Here is a 12744-nt window from a genome sequence, read left to right on the forward strand (position 1 = left end):
TGGAAGTCTATGACGGATAAGATTCAGGGTGCAATCATTGAACACGAGCGTCGCTCCCTCTGACTTCTTCATAAGGTTCGGGCCATGGAAACGTATGTGTTAAGTAAGGCTTATTTTATTGCACAAATCTTGCCATTTCCTGCGATTATGTCCCGCAAGTTGCAAAGTTTAACTGGCAGGTTTATCTGGAGCCACTCTGTATTTCGCTTGCGCTATGGGGTCATGGCGCGGCCCCGTTTGCAGGGAGGTCTGGGCCTCCCTGACAACATTCGGGTTAAGGCTTCTGCCTTATTCATCCGTCGCACCGTGTTAGCGTGTCAAAGCGCCCCCCCCCCCCCCTTCCCAGTCACTTACAGCTCGCCTATATGACTGTATCCGACCGGCGCGTTTAACACCTCCAGTAGATATTGGTAGGATTAGTTATAAATTACGGCAGGTCAAGGAATTTTTTCTTGAGGTCAGTTATTTAGGAGTAAATATCCTTTCCCAAGAGAATCTCCCCCTAAAAATGCTGTTAAGCCGCTGGCCAGTTCCTTATAGTCTTCCCCCTGTGGAAGCCCTGTCGCCAGAAACGAACTGGAAGATTATTTGGTCTAACATCAGCCTCCCGATTTTCCCGATGGAAGTGGCGTCCTCGTGGTACCAAGTTGTTCATGGTATTGTACCTACCAACGTGCGACTTTTTCGCATTGGCCTCAGTATAACGGATCGCTGCAATCGTTGCCATGAAACTGATACATTATCTCATCGGTTGATTTCCTGCGGCCATGACCACTGGAGATCGCTTCCCCGACAACTGGCTTTTCTCCTCAGGACGTCGGAGGGGCTATATCGGGGGAGATTCTCGTGCGTCCCGATTCCACCTTCTTTCCTCGATCGAAGAACAATACCGTCATGTGGCTTGTTGGCCATTATGTCCACTACGTGATGGTGAGTGGATATGACGCAGATCCGTGTGCCTTTTCCCAATATATGGCCACCGCACATTGGACGTGGCTCAGGATGCCCCGTCTGCGTGAATTTTTTTCTAATATGTTGTATCTTGTTTTTCATCGACAAGGCGTCGGATGAGTTGCCATGCCCCCTTTTTTATTTATTTTTGTGGACACTTCTATGGATTTAGATGTTCCACGATGTAGAAGTGACGGAAGAAAGAATGCCTGAACACGTTAAAATTGACACCCCATTCCTTCTTATACGTTTTTTTCTGATTTCACCCTTTTGTTTTTGTCAAAATGACTTCTTTTGTTTTATTTTAATTGATTGCCTTCAATAAGTGTTTTGGAAAAAACGAGAATATTTTCGTTTTTTGAAGGAATACACTGCCATTTGAGTGTATATTTCGGTGTGTTTCCTGTGTCAAAAAAAAAAAAAAAAAAAAAAAAGAATCGGAATCGGCAGCGTGATAGATTGATAAATTATTGCATTTCATGGTTGGCTCGTTCATAAAAAAAAAATCCCTGGTGCCAATATTATTTCTCTTTTTTCACTTTATTAAAATGTTTGTGTCGTGGTATTAAATAAAAAAAAACTGTTGCATGGAGGGTCGTGACTTAAAAACTCACCTGAATGTAAAATTTTAATTTCTTTATTCGGTTCGAGTAAAAAAAAGTGGCAAGCGAGCGGGACTCCCGTCCAGGCAACCCTGGTTCGACACCTGTCTATATTACTGTTGTTTCCTTTTTTTCAAATGACTTAATTTATAATTAATCGTGAAAATTCCGGAAGGAATTGATTAAAAAGAATTACAAGCCTCTATAAATCAAATTTACAAATTAAATTTCACATTTTGTTTCACTCTTTTGCGGTGTTTTTTATTTTAACAGGAAATTAACCGTAATGTATTTTCTTGAAATATTTTATTATTGTTCAATTTTTTACTTGTATTTTTAATTTTGTTCTGTTCAGGTAGGGTATAATAAAAAAATACCAACGAATGAGGGATTAAAAGTATGTTTCATTTAATGAAAAGTTAATCGATATTTCCTATATTTTGACGAGTACATTCCGACGGATGATACTTGTTACAAAAACAATCAAACGATTTGTACTTTCGACACCACGAACATTGTCCGAATGCACATTTATTTTAGTCGCAATCGCGTCTGTATTTTCTCAAGTCCGCAGGAAACACCACTGCATTGACGTTACGGAATTCATCTTTTTGCTATGGATCTAGGTTCGCGGCACGCCAGGCTTATCTGTAACAATATTAACGATGAGCTTGTAGTATATCTGAAAATCCAAGCAAGCCATCCGAAAATTGAAAATAATGTATTATTCATGTGCCTTATCATATTTTTATATATCGGAGCCTGCAGTTGGTCATGTACCAGCGAATGGATTTTTACCATACGCTCCCTGGATGTAATTTCTATGTTGTGTTGCAATAGGTACGGAGCGTTTTGGAAGTCTTCGTTGATCCATTATGGATCGTGGGACAACGGCTAGCATGAACTTCTTGATGCAATAATTTACCAACAGCGGCATGATATGTAGAAGTTTATTTTATGTTATGAACTTCTATGTGCTTACATTGATGCCATCTTGCAAACCGCCTCAGTCTGTGTTGCCTGGCCACCAAGAGCTGTTGCGTGTATAGCGATTTTACGACTATGACGAGTGGGGCCTGAAGATGGCATCAATGTAATGCCGAAACTGGTAGCACGTACAAGTTCATAAAATAAAATCAACTTCTACAAATCTTACGGCTGTTGGTAAATTATTGCATCAAGACGTTTTGGAAGTGGCGATTGTAATTCTTTACTTGGCGATAAAAATATGCATCTCTTGATAGACAAAACGGTGTACATCGCGGTGGTATCACTGATAGAGTACAAGTTGGTAGGCCATCTTCATTGTTAAATTTCATTTGACGCAAGTCCGTCGAGGTTTGCCCACCCCACGAGTCAACGATGTAGAGGAATTGATTATTTTCCACGTATGGTTGAATTACTTCATCCAAAAACTCTTCGTACGCTGGTTTATGCAGTTTCCTGGACTTTGTCTATGTGATGTGAACGTTCTGGTATTTCTCCATATATCCGTCGACGTCTTTTCGGACTCGGGGGTCGAATGTTCGTCACTTCTTGCAGGCAAACAAATACTTCAGGCAGCAGTTTTCCAGACAATGTGATCGCATATTGCGCAGTATATGAGTGCGTCAATTTAGTTATTTGTCCCACAGCAATTTCGGTGACTTTTTCACCTTTGTGTGACAAAGTGCGCCTGCTGCTTATTTTATATTCACATCCTGTTTGAGCTGTATTTATGATATAATCAGGGTTGAATCTCGTGATTATATTGCTTGTTTGCTACTGATATTTCGTAGCGATTTCCAGAAGCTCGTCCAAAGTTCTCTTGTCTTTCTCGCTGACATATTTTGTTACATGCCGTTGAGATATCCGATGCATCGATTTGAAGCGACGAACCCAAGATTCCGACGCTTCGAAGTCAAAATTTCCATCCAGAAATTAAAAAGCAGCAACGATTGCCTACTGTTGGAGCGCCTCGATAAACCGGTCGTAAACATACGAATTGATTACTTCCAGTTTATCATTTCGCGTCCCTCCTACTGCGATTTGGAATCTCCACTTTGACAACTGGGTTTTGCTTTTCAGTAATCTCGTTGAATGCTATTGTAACGTTTTCAATGACCACGTTGGACGAAGTTCTGCCGTCTCCACGGCCTTGTCTTCCACTGCATATGGGATTCTGGTCTGCTCATTTCCATCATCCTCTTCATTAGAATACGAAGAAATAGGTGTCATTTCTATTTTTCGTTTTTTCCGTGCATCTTCATTGTCAGAAAATAACACTTCTTGGTCCGTGAATGTCATAGTCCCGTACATGTCTAGAAATCCTTTGAACATTTCTCTGTCAATTAATGAAGATCGTTCGCTGATGTTGGAGCTCACTGATTACAGTATAAAGTTGTATTTGATAAGTAACTGCCGTAAACAATGTATTGCGTCTGTTAACTCCTGCCGTTCTTCATTGTTAGGTGGAGCCCACAAAAGACCTCCTTGGTCTTCCACCAAATGTTCAATATTGTCAAAATTGCACTCACTGACAACTCGTGAACAACTTGCACTTTGCTCCATATTAAAGGATAAACGTCTGCACACTTCAAAGCCAAGATTTCAACTGACGAGTAACGTTCATTCGGCAGTTATAACCGTTGCTACTGACGTACACAGAGAGTAGAGTCCCTTTTATTCGTGGAACGGCAGGTACAAATAGGGGAACGCTCACGGTCACATACCATAAACAGGATTAGGCGCGACGACGCGTCAACGATCTGCCAGGTATAAAAGTTTCTAAGACCCTGTCCCAACATTTGTATGACGGGTTTATGACTATTTTCGAAGAAAATTTTTAACAAACTCTCAATTTTTAGGTAAATAGGCAAATTTATGTATGCCAACGTTTTGATTACGGTTAATTTCCTGTTTAAATAAAAAAAACGCAAAAGATTGAAACAAAATGTGACATTCAATTTGTAATTTTGATTTATAGAGGCTTTTAATTCTTTTTAATCAATTTGTTGCAAAATTTTCGTGAGTAATTATAAATTAAAACAAGCATTGGATAAACAAAAGGGACGGGAGTCTCGCCCTCGCTTGCCAGTTTCTTTTTTTTTTTCTCCATTGTCGATCGCCCATCCATTAAAGTTCGTTTGTTGATCCTTCCACACAGTTTTTTTTATTACCGAGGCTAACCAGCTCTCTGACCGAACACGCTGAGCTACCCTACCGTGCTGGCAAACTCGCTCACTTGCCACAATAGTGAAACTTTTCTGTATATAAAGAGCTGCCCAAACTTTAACAGGCAATATTTCAAAAATAAGGCCGCATTGGCACCTACAATTGTGGGGTGTGATAGGTTCCTACCCACACTATAAGCAGGCGAAGTGGGGTTCATAACTCGATGCACCTCCTAGAAGGTCTCCTCGTTAGAATGAAAATCTTTGTGTTTATTGCAAAGGAAAACAATTGATTTTCTAAAACGTTATCTGTCATACACAACTTGAAACAGGTCACGTCGACAAAATCATATGGAAGAACTGACAGCGACGTATATCGCAAGGCAGTAAGATCCCTTGGCTTTTGGTTTGGCAGTATTCGACAGTCATTTCTAGGTGCAAGTAAATGAAGAAAGGCAGCGCGTTTTTGTTATCAAATAACGTCTCCATCAATTACTTTGGTTTTAATGTAATCTACGAGTAATTGCTGATGTTTGATATTAACATGAAAAGAATTCCATATACAGGGAAATAACCTGTTCTTGGGCAACTACTTCTATAATGACCAAAAGGCATTAAATGATCTTCAAGCACGTGTGTTCCAGAAGCGGTATGAAGAAAATGATAGTAATAATAACGGTAATAATCGAATTATCCGGTAACTTCACACTTCACAGTGGATTTTCTCGAACTAAGAAATATGCTGAATTAATGAAAATTTAAAAATGGCTTCACATCGAGGCTATGATGCCTAGGAGAGTCTTTACATCCTGCTGACATGAGAATAGCATAATCTCTGCATCGGAAGCTTCCTTCTACTAAACCATTTAATAGACTCGCATTCTTTCCACCGTTCAATCGCAATAACAATTGTTCCATGTTATCATACGTTTCTTTCATGTAAGATGCGTACCTAATCGGAATCTATGGTAACACGTTGCCATTACGCAGTAGCTTCACTTAAGAGTGAAGGAATCGGTGAACAATATCCACTGATCATTTTTATAGTGAATGACCACAGCTGCCATTACTCCGTGTACATCACTGCAAAATACCAAGTTCTTCACACTTTAGAACAATGAAAGGAATGACATAGGGCGGTTACGGAACGCAGTCAATTCCACTGTTGTAGTCTTGACACCAACAGTGCAGCATTACCTTTCGCCAATGCCGGACCTCTCAGCAGGACACGCATTTTTTTGAATCTACGTGCACTCATCGTAGCACACACAATGAGGATGTTTCGTAGAACTGGGTTTTGAAGGTGACGGTGCAGCACCAGCGCCACTGCCGCCCCTGCCACTATGGCTGTTACGGCGTAAAGTGAAGCGCCGGTCGGGGGCGGCAGAGCAGAGAGGGGTCTGCGAGAAGCAGCGCGCTGACCGGACCTCCCTCCAGCAAGACTCAAACGGAGTTTGCAGTCTCCCCTCCACAACGGCCAAATGCCGGTCACGTGATTCCACCTCCACGAGGCGGGGCGTACTGCTAGCGCTTCTGGTTTTACTTGAGTGTACTATGTTCAGTACACCATCGCAGGTGTTCCTGTCTGAGTGTGTGTGATGCAGCGTCAAGGGTAACGTCGTCGAACTGTTAGTGCAGGTGATTGTACTAACTTGTATAGGCGTTTACTAAACATCGAAAATGTATTGTTGGAGGACAGTGCCAAGAATTCGTGCTTCAAAGTCCACATTATTTTGGGCTAGTTGCTTTGTTAAATGTAATCCGTCCAGAAGAAATTAGTTATTAAAGCGCATTTCCGTATTTCGCTATTTGAATTTCACGTCGTGTCCACCAATATTTTTCGTTTCTTTAGATAAGTATAAGTGTGTACTAGAAACGTACTTCTGTGCAATGTTATTCAAAAGAACAAGTTTTCGAAACTAATAACACACATATTTTTGATATGCAATAGATACATAAGGTAATTCATAATAATGGCAACAGAGTTTGTAATGGCAGCAAATATATGTGGTTATTGTACAATGCTTTAAAACCATTCAGCAGTTTGCTGAGGACGACTGTATGGAAAATATTGACAGTTTAATAATTGTTGTATCCTATTTGAGCAGCAAATGGACAAAATGTTGGAAACTTATTCTTCAGCCGACTGTAAAACTCTGAAAAGTCATATCCCTTGTATTGCCAAACTATGCAATAAATGTTATATCAGCCTAAGACATGGATATATTATGAACATAATGCTTGAAGTATGCGGGATAAAATCTCACAAGAACAATAGCAGACAGCAACTTTAATAAAGAAATGAAACGAACAATGAACTGTTTGCATCTGCTAAACGTTTATGTACAAAGAAATAGCCAACTCGTTACAGCACGTTAAAGTGGAAATTTCACGAACTTAAGCCTTTTTAATTGCCGTACACGAAATTAAAGCCGACTCCTTCGGCAATTTTGTCACAGACATTTTATTTTGATCAATAAAAACATCACAGTAGAAGCTCATGTTCGCAACACACGAAAGTTAATAAGAAAAATATTTATTTTGAGAAACAAAACGGAAAAAGGGTGCAAACTTTTGTTAAGTCACTTAATCTTCTACACTCTTTTTGGGCTGTACGTTTTTAAACAACTCGTGGTAAAAACCTGAAAAGAATCTGTGCAATCTGGCTGTAGTGCACTTTGCTGGTTTTGCTTACGGACACAAAGCAGGCGAAAGTGTTTGTTTTCTGGCGGGAAAGGCAACTTGGTACACTCAAGTAAAACCAGGAGCGCTGGCAGTCGTGGAGCTGGAATCACGTGACCGGCGTGTGGCCGTTGTGGAGGGGAGACTGCAAATTCCGCGTGAAAGTTGAGTGTTGCCCTCCCTCCAGGACAGCAGCGGCCCCTGTGTGCGGGTGGAGAGGACGCGAGCGCCGCGACCCGACCGACTGACTGGTGACGGCCCAGTTCGAGAGCAGCTTCGAGGTGAGCGTCTCGGGTAGCAGCGTCAACGTTAGCCACTTGGACAGCAGTTCAGGAAAGGCTTTTGTCACTTAGAGATCAGCAGTCACTGCAAAGACTGATTGTTTCGTATGTCGTCCTTTGCTTGCTACTCATCTGTGTAATTGCCAAATTTAGGTGTTGTATTTAATTAGCTGTAATAAAACTCATTAATACGAGTCGTTTGATCGTTTGCCTAGGATTCCTACAGACTACAACGACAGTCAGTGGCGGGGCAGGAGCAGGCTGTCTGTCTCCGTGCCGTGTGCGACTGGTTGCGTGGCCAACGCTACGTTGGCTCCTACGTCACGGAAGAAACACTGTGTGCTGAGGGAGTTGTCACACAAAAGTAACAGTCACTCACACAGTTTGATCGCTTTCGCCAGGTTGTTGGTATAGCAAAGCCCACGGGCGATCTTTTGCGGTTCAGCCACTAATGCAGATTGCAGACACAAGATATGAAACATGCGCAAGGAGCCTAGGGTTTGTCCTGGTCCCCGATTTCGCAGTCAAAGTACAGTCTGTTCGCCCTCCTAGGACACGGCGTTATTGGCCTCCTTAGCGATCCCACCGTATCGAGTCCGCAAATACAGCCCAACTGTCGGCGCCATTTACGCATTTACGAGATGTATTGAAACTCGGCAATCACGATGAGCACGCGCACTAACTATTCTTCAGTAACTCTTTCTTCCAGCAGAATACAGCTCGTAACAGACAAACTACGCTTAGATGAGATATACAGGGTGTTTCAAAAATGACCGGTATATTTGAAACGGCAATAAAAACTAAACGAGCAGCGATAGAAATACACCGTTTGTTGCAATATGCTTGGGACAACAGTACATTTTCAGGCGGACAAACTTTCGAAATTACAGTAGTTGCAATTTTCAACAACAGATGGCGCTGCAAGTGATGTGAAAGATATAGAAGACAACGCAGTCTGTGGGTGCGCCATTCTGTACGTCGTCTTTCTGCTGTAAGCGTGTGCTGTTCACAACGTGAAAGTGTGCTGTAGACAACATGGTTTATTCCTTAGAACAGAGGGTTTTTCTGGGGTTGGAATTCCACCGCCTAGAACACAGTGTTGTTGCAACAAGACGAAGTTTTCAACGGAGGTTTAATGTAACCAAAGGACCGAAAAGCGATACAATAAATGATCTGTTTGAAAAATTTCAACGGACTGGGAACGTACGGATGAACGTGCTGGAAAGGTAGGGCGACCGCGTACGGTAACCACAGAGGGCAACGCGCAGCTAGTGCAGCAGGTGATCCAACAGCGGCCTCGGGTTTCCGTTCGCCGTGTTGCAGCTGTGGTCCAAATGACGCCAACGTCCACGTATCGTCTCATGCACCAGAGTTTACACCTCTATCCATACAAAATTCAAACGCGGCAACCCCTCAGCGCTGCTACCATTGCTGCACGAGAGACATTCGCTAACGATATAGTGCACAGGATTGATGACGGCGATATGCATGTGGGCAGCATTTGGTTTACTGACGAAGCTTATTTTTACCTGGACGGCTTCGTCAATAAACAGAACTGGCGCATATGGGGAACCAAAAAGCCCCATGTTGCAGTCCCATCGTCCCTGCATCCTCAAAAAGTACTGGTCTGGGCCGCCATTTCTTCCAAAGGAATCATTGGCCTATTTTTCAGATCCGAAACGATTACTGTATCACGCTATCTGGACATTCTTCGTGAATTTGTGGCGGTACAAACTGCCTTAGACGACACTGCGAACACCTCGTGGTTTATGCAAGATGGTGCCCGGCCACATCGCACGGCTGACGTCTTTAATTTCCTGAAAGAATATTTCGATGATCGTGTGATTGCTTTGGGCTATCCGAAACATACAGGAGGCGGCGTGGATTGGCCTCCCTATTCGCCAGACATGAACCCCTGTGATTTCTTTCTGTGGGGACACTTGAAAGACCAGGTGTACCGCCAGAATCCAGAAACAATTGAACAGCTGAAGCAGTACATCTCATCTGCATGTGAAGCCATTCCGCCAGACACGTTGTCAAAGGTTTCGGGTAATTTCATTCAGAGACTACGCCATATTATTGCTACGCATGGTGGATATGTGGAAAATGTCGTACTATAGAGTTTCCCAGACCGCAGCGCCATCTGTTGTTGAAAATTGTAACTACTGTAATTTCGAAAGTTTGTCCGCCTGAAAATGTACTGTTGTCCCAAGCATATTGCAACAAACGGTGTATTTCTATCGCTGCTCGTTTAGTTTTTATTGCCGTTTCAAATATACCGGTCATTTTTGAAACACCCTGTATGAAGATGGTATCCGTTCTTTTGGAACTTGTCCGAAAGTGCAGATGCCCTTACCATTATCATACAGATAAGGCTTACCAGCCAATGATCCTCTTCAGAGCGGATGCACTCATATTGCCCGAGCTCTTACAGGAATCGGTACACTGACTGCCGCGAGTAATGAGCATAGTGCGCAGTGCCACTACACATGTAGTGTGTGGACAGTAAGTTGAAAACGTGGGTCTCACGAGGAACGTGGCAGAGATAAGACCTTGTAGTCGCACTATCCTATCTGTCGTCGATGGCTCAGTCGGATAGAGCATCTGCCATGAAAGCAGGAGATCCCGGGTTCGAGTCCCGGTCGGGTCACACATTTTCAACTGTCACCGTTGATATTTATCAACGCCTGTGAGCAGGTAATGGTCTGGATTTCATTGTAATTTCATACATGAAATATGCTCCGCTCCTTCCTTCCTCTTCCCCTCTCGCTTGTCTCTACGAGCCCGGGCTAAGGACAGCGGGATTTCGAAGCGTATGTGGGAAGCGATTGACAATGAATGCCAATAGGATATAATTAGACTCAGGTCGTTATTCGGACCCTAATTAATAACTGCCTTTGCGACACTCTGGTCCTACGGTTCAAAGGAAGTGTGCAGGCAAAATGGCTGTAAAAATCCCTGGTCGAGTGAGTCAACATCACGGCAAAATGTTTACGTTTAGGAAATGGGGAGAACCAGTGACCCTGGAACCTCCGACCGCCGTTAACGTGTGTCAACAAATGTATTCGGACACACGCAGTTGTCGTGCAGTGCAGCCAGGGACAGAGTGCTGTGCATAGCTGGAGTAACGATGGGCCGCGGAGGGAAAGAGATCGCATTCGAAGAGGGGCAGCTAATAATTTTTCGCCATGCTTGAGGGAAAAGTTGTCGTAAAATTGCTGAAATGTTCAAAATGAAGAGAAGTACACTTTCAGATATCATCAGAAGATTCCGGGAGAAAGATAGGATTGACAGTCTACTGCGTACGGGACGTCCAAGAACGTTTTCTTTGCGAGAATAGTATTATATCACCGGAAAAACTCAAAAAGGACCCCAAGTTTAGTGCTCCAAAACTCACGACTGAGTTTACCAAATACACCGGAAAGGAAGTGTATACCGAAACGATATGGAGAGTGCTCAAAAGAGGTAACTTCCACGGCCGTATTGCAAGGCTGAAGACCATCATAAGTAAAATAAATCAAAGAAAGAGAAAGCTGTTTGTCAAAGAGCGTTATAGAGAGAACACCATGTGGTGGAATGATTTTTGATTTGCTGACTAGGCTAAATTTAACATATTTCAATCTGATGGAACGATAACGCTTCGACGGCGACCTAATTCTGAGCTTCAAGAGAAAAATCTCTAAGCAACTGTGAAGTATGACGGTGGACGTGCATGCCGATGAATGGAGTTGGTGAACTGGTTGTCGTTAAGGATAAAATCGACCAGTTTCAGTACCTCAGAATACTGAGGGGCAATTTGCAACGGTCAAAACATAAGGATTGGAGAACAATTTTAGATTCATAGGGATAACGTCCGAAAAATACGCCCTGGAATGTGAGGATGTGGTTATTGTTTAACTGTCGAAAGGTGCTTCATCCGCTCCGTCAGACACCAGACTTGAATGTGATTGAAACTCTTTGGGTCTAACCTGATGAAGAAATAAGGAAAACACCAGACTCCAAGGAAAGTAGCAGAAAATATCTTCCGAGTACATCTCGAAATTAGTGGAAAGAATTCCAGGTCGTCTAAAAGAAGTAATTAAATTGAAAGGATTGCCTACCAGACACTGAACTTTTGTACCATAAGTAGAAAGAAAGGTGTCTCAATAATTGTTGTGCAATATTGGTTTTGTTTTCGTATCTTTGTTATCTTATGTTTGTATTTGCAGTGTTGTTTAGAAGTACGGTGGACATTTAGTTTTTACATTCCTTACAGGAACTTGTATTTACTTCATACTAGTGCTTCATTATTACTGAAATCACCATTAGGAAGGGAAATAAAATACCTTATGTCTGTCTAGATAACTGCATGAGTCACAGTATAATTAACTGTCCCCCCTTTCTCTTCGGAACGAGAGCTAATTCGAGGTTTTCATCGTCGTTTTCGTTATCAGCGTGGTCGATAGAGTAGACAAATATTTATTCATCTCAGTTACATTTCTCCTGTTGGCTAGTGTTAGCTACCCCCCTGGGATGAGAGGCTTGGGAGGCGACCACGAGTTTGTCTGGAGAGAGAAGAGACGAGACAGCTGGCAGCTGGCAGCGCAGTGTGCTGCACCACGCAGCAGCACCAGCACTCGGCCAGGAAGTGCAATGGGCTGCGCGCCGACACACACGCTACTCTCTAGCCCCGCAGCCACGCGGCAGCCGGGGTTGCAGGACCTCAAAGGTGCCTGCCGCATCAGCAGGCTTCTGTGGCATTCTTGTCGTCAGCGTTTCACTGAGTGACGACTTCCGCGATCAGATGTTTTTCCTCATGTGCTACCACTGTTTGTCTTCTTACACACACACACACACTCAGATTTTCGACATTTAACAAGGTACAGCAAAATGCGTATAAATATTCCGTGAAGACGTTACCTTTATTTTTCGTGAGTGAAAACGGAAAACCCAAGACCATCGTCATCTCAATGATCATCTCTATTCGCGACCACACAGGCTTCGGTATCTTCGCTGCTGTCTTCTATGCTCGATCTTGTAACCTGTTTCCATATATGGTTCGCGACGTTCTTCCAATTTCTTGGCGTTTTTCGCGTG

General features: G+C 42.9%; 1 non-coding gene across 1 annotated transcript; it reads left to right on the top strand.

Annotated features, from left to right (window-relative positions):
- The first annotated feature begins 10243 nt into the window (after positions 1-10243).
- Trnas-uga lies at positions 10244-10318 on the top strand. The gene has a single exon. It is a non-coding gene; the product is annotated as a tRNA-Ser (tRNA).
- The last annotated feature ends 2426 nt before the right edge of the window (positions 10319-12744 follow it).

The sequence above is a fragment of the Schistocerca piceifrons genome, chromosome 9, assembly GCF_021461385.2.
Source record: "Schistocerca piceifrons isolate TAMUIC-IGC-003096 chromosome 9, iqSchPice1.1, whole genome shotgun sequence".
NCBI lineage: Eukaryota > Metazoa > Arthropoda > Insecta > Orthoptera > Acrididae > Schistocerca > Schistocerca piceifrons.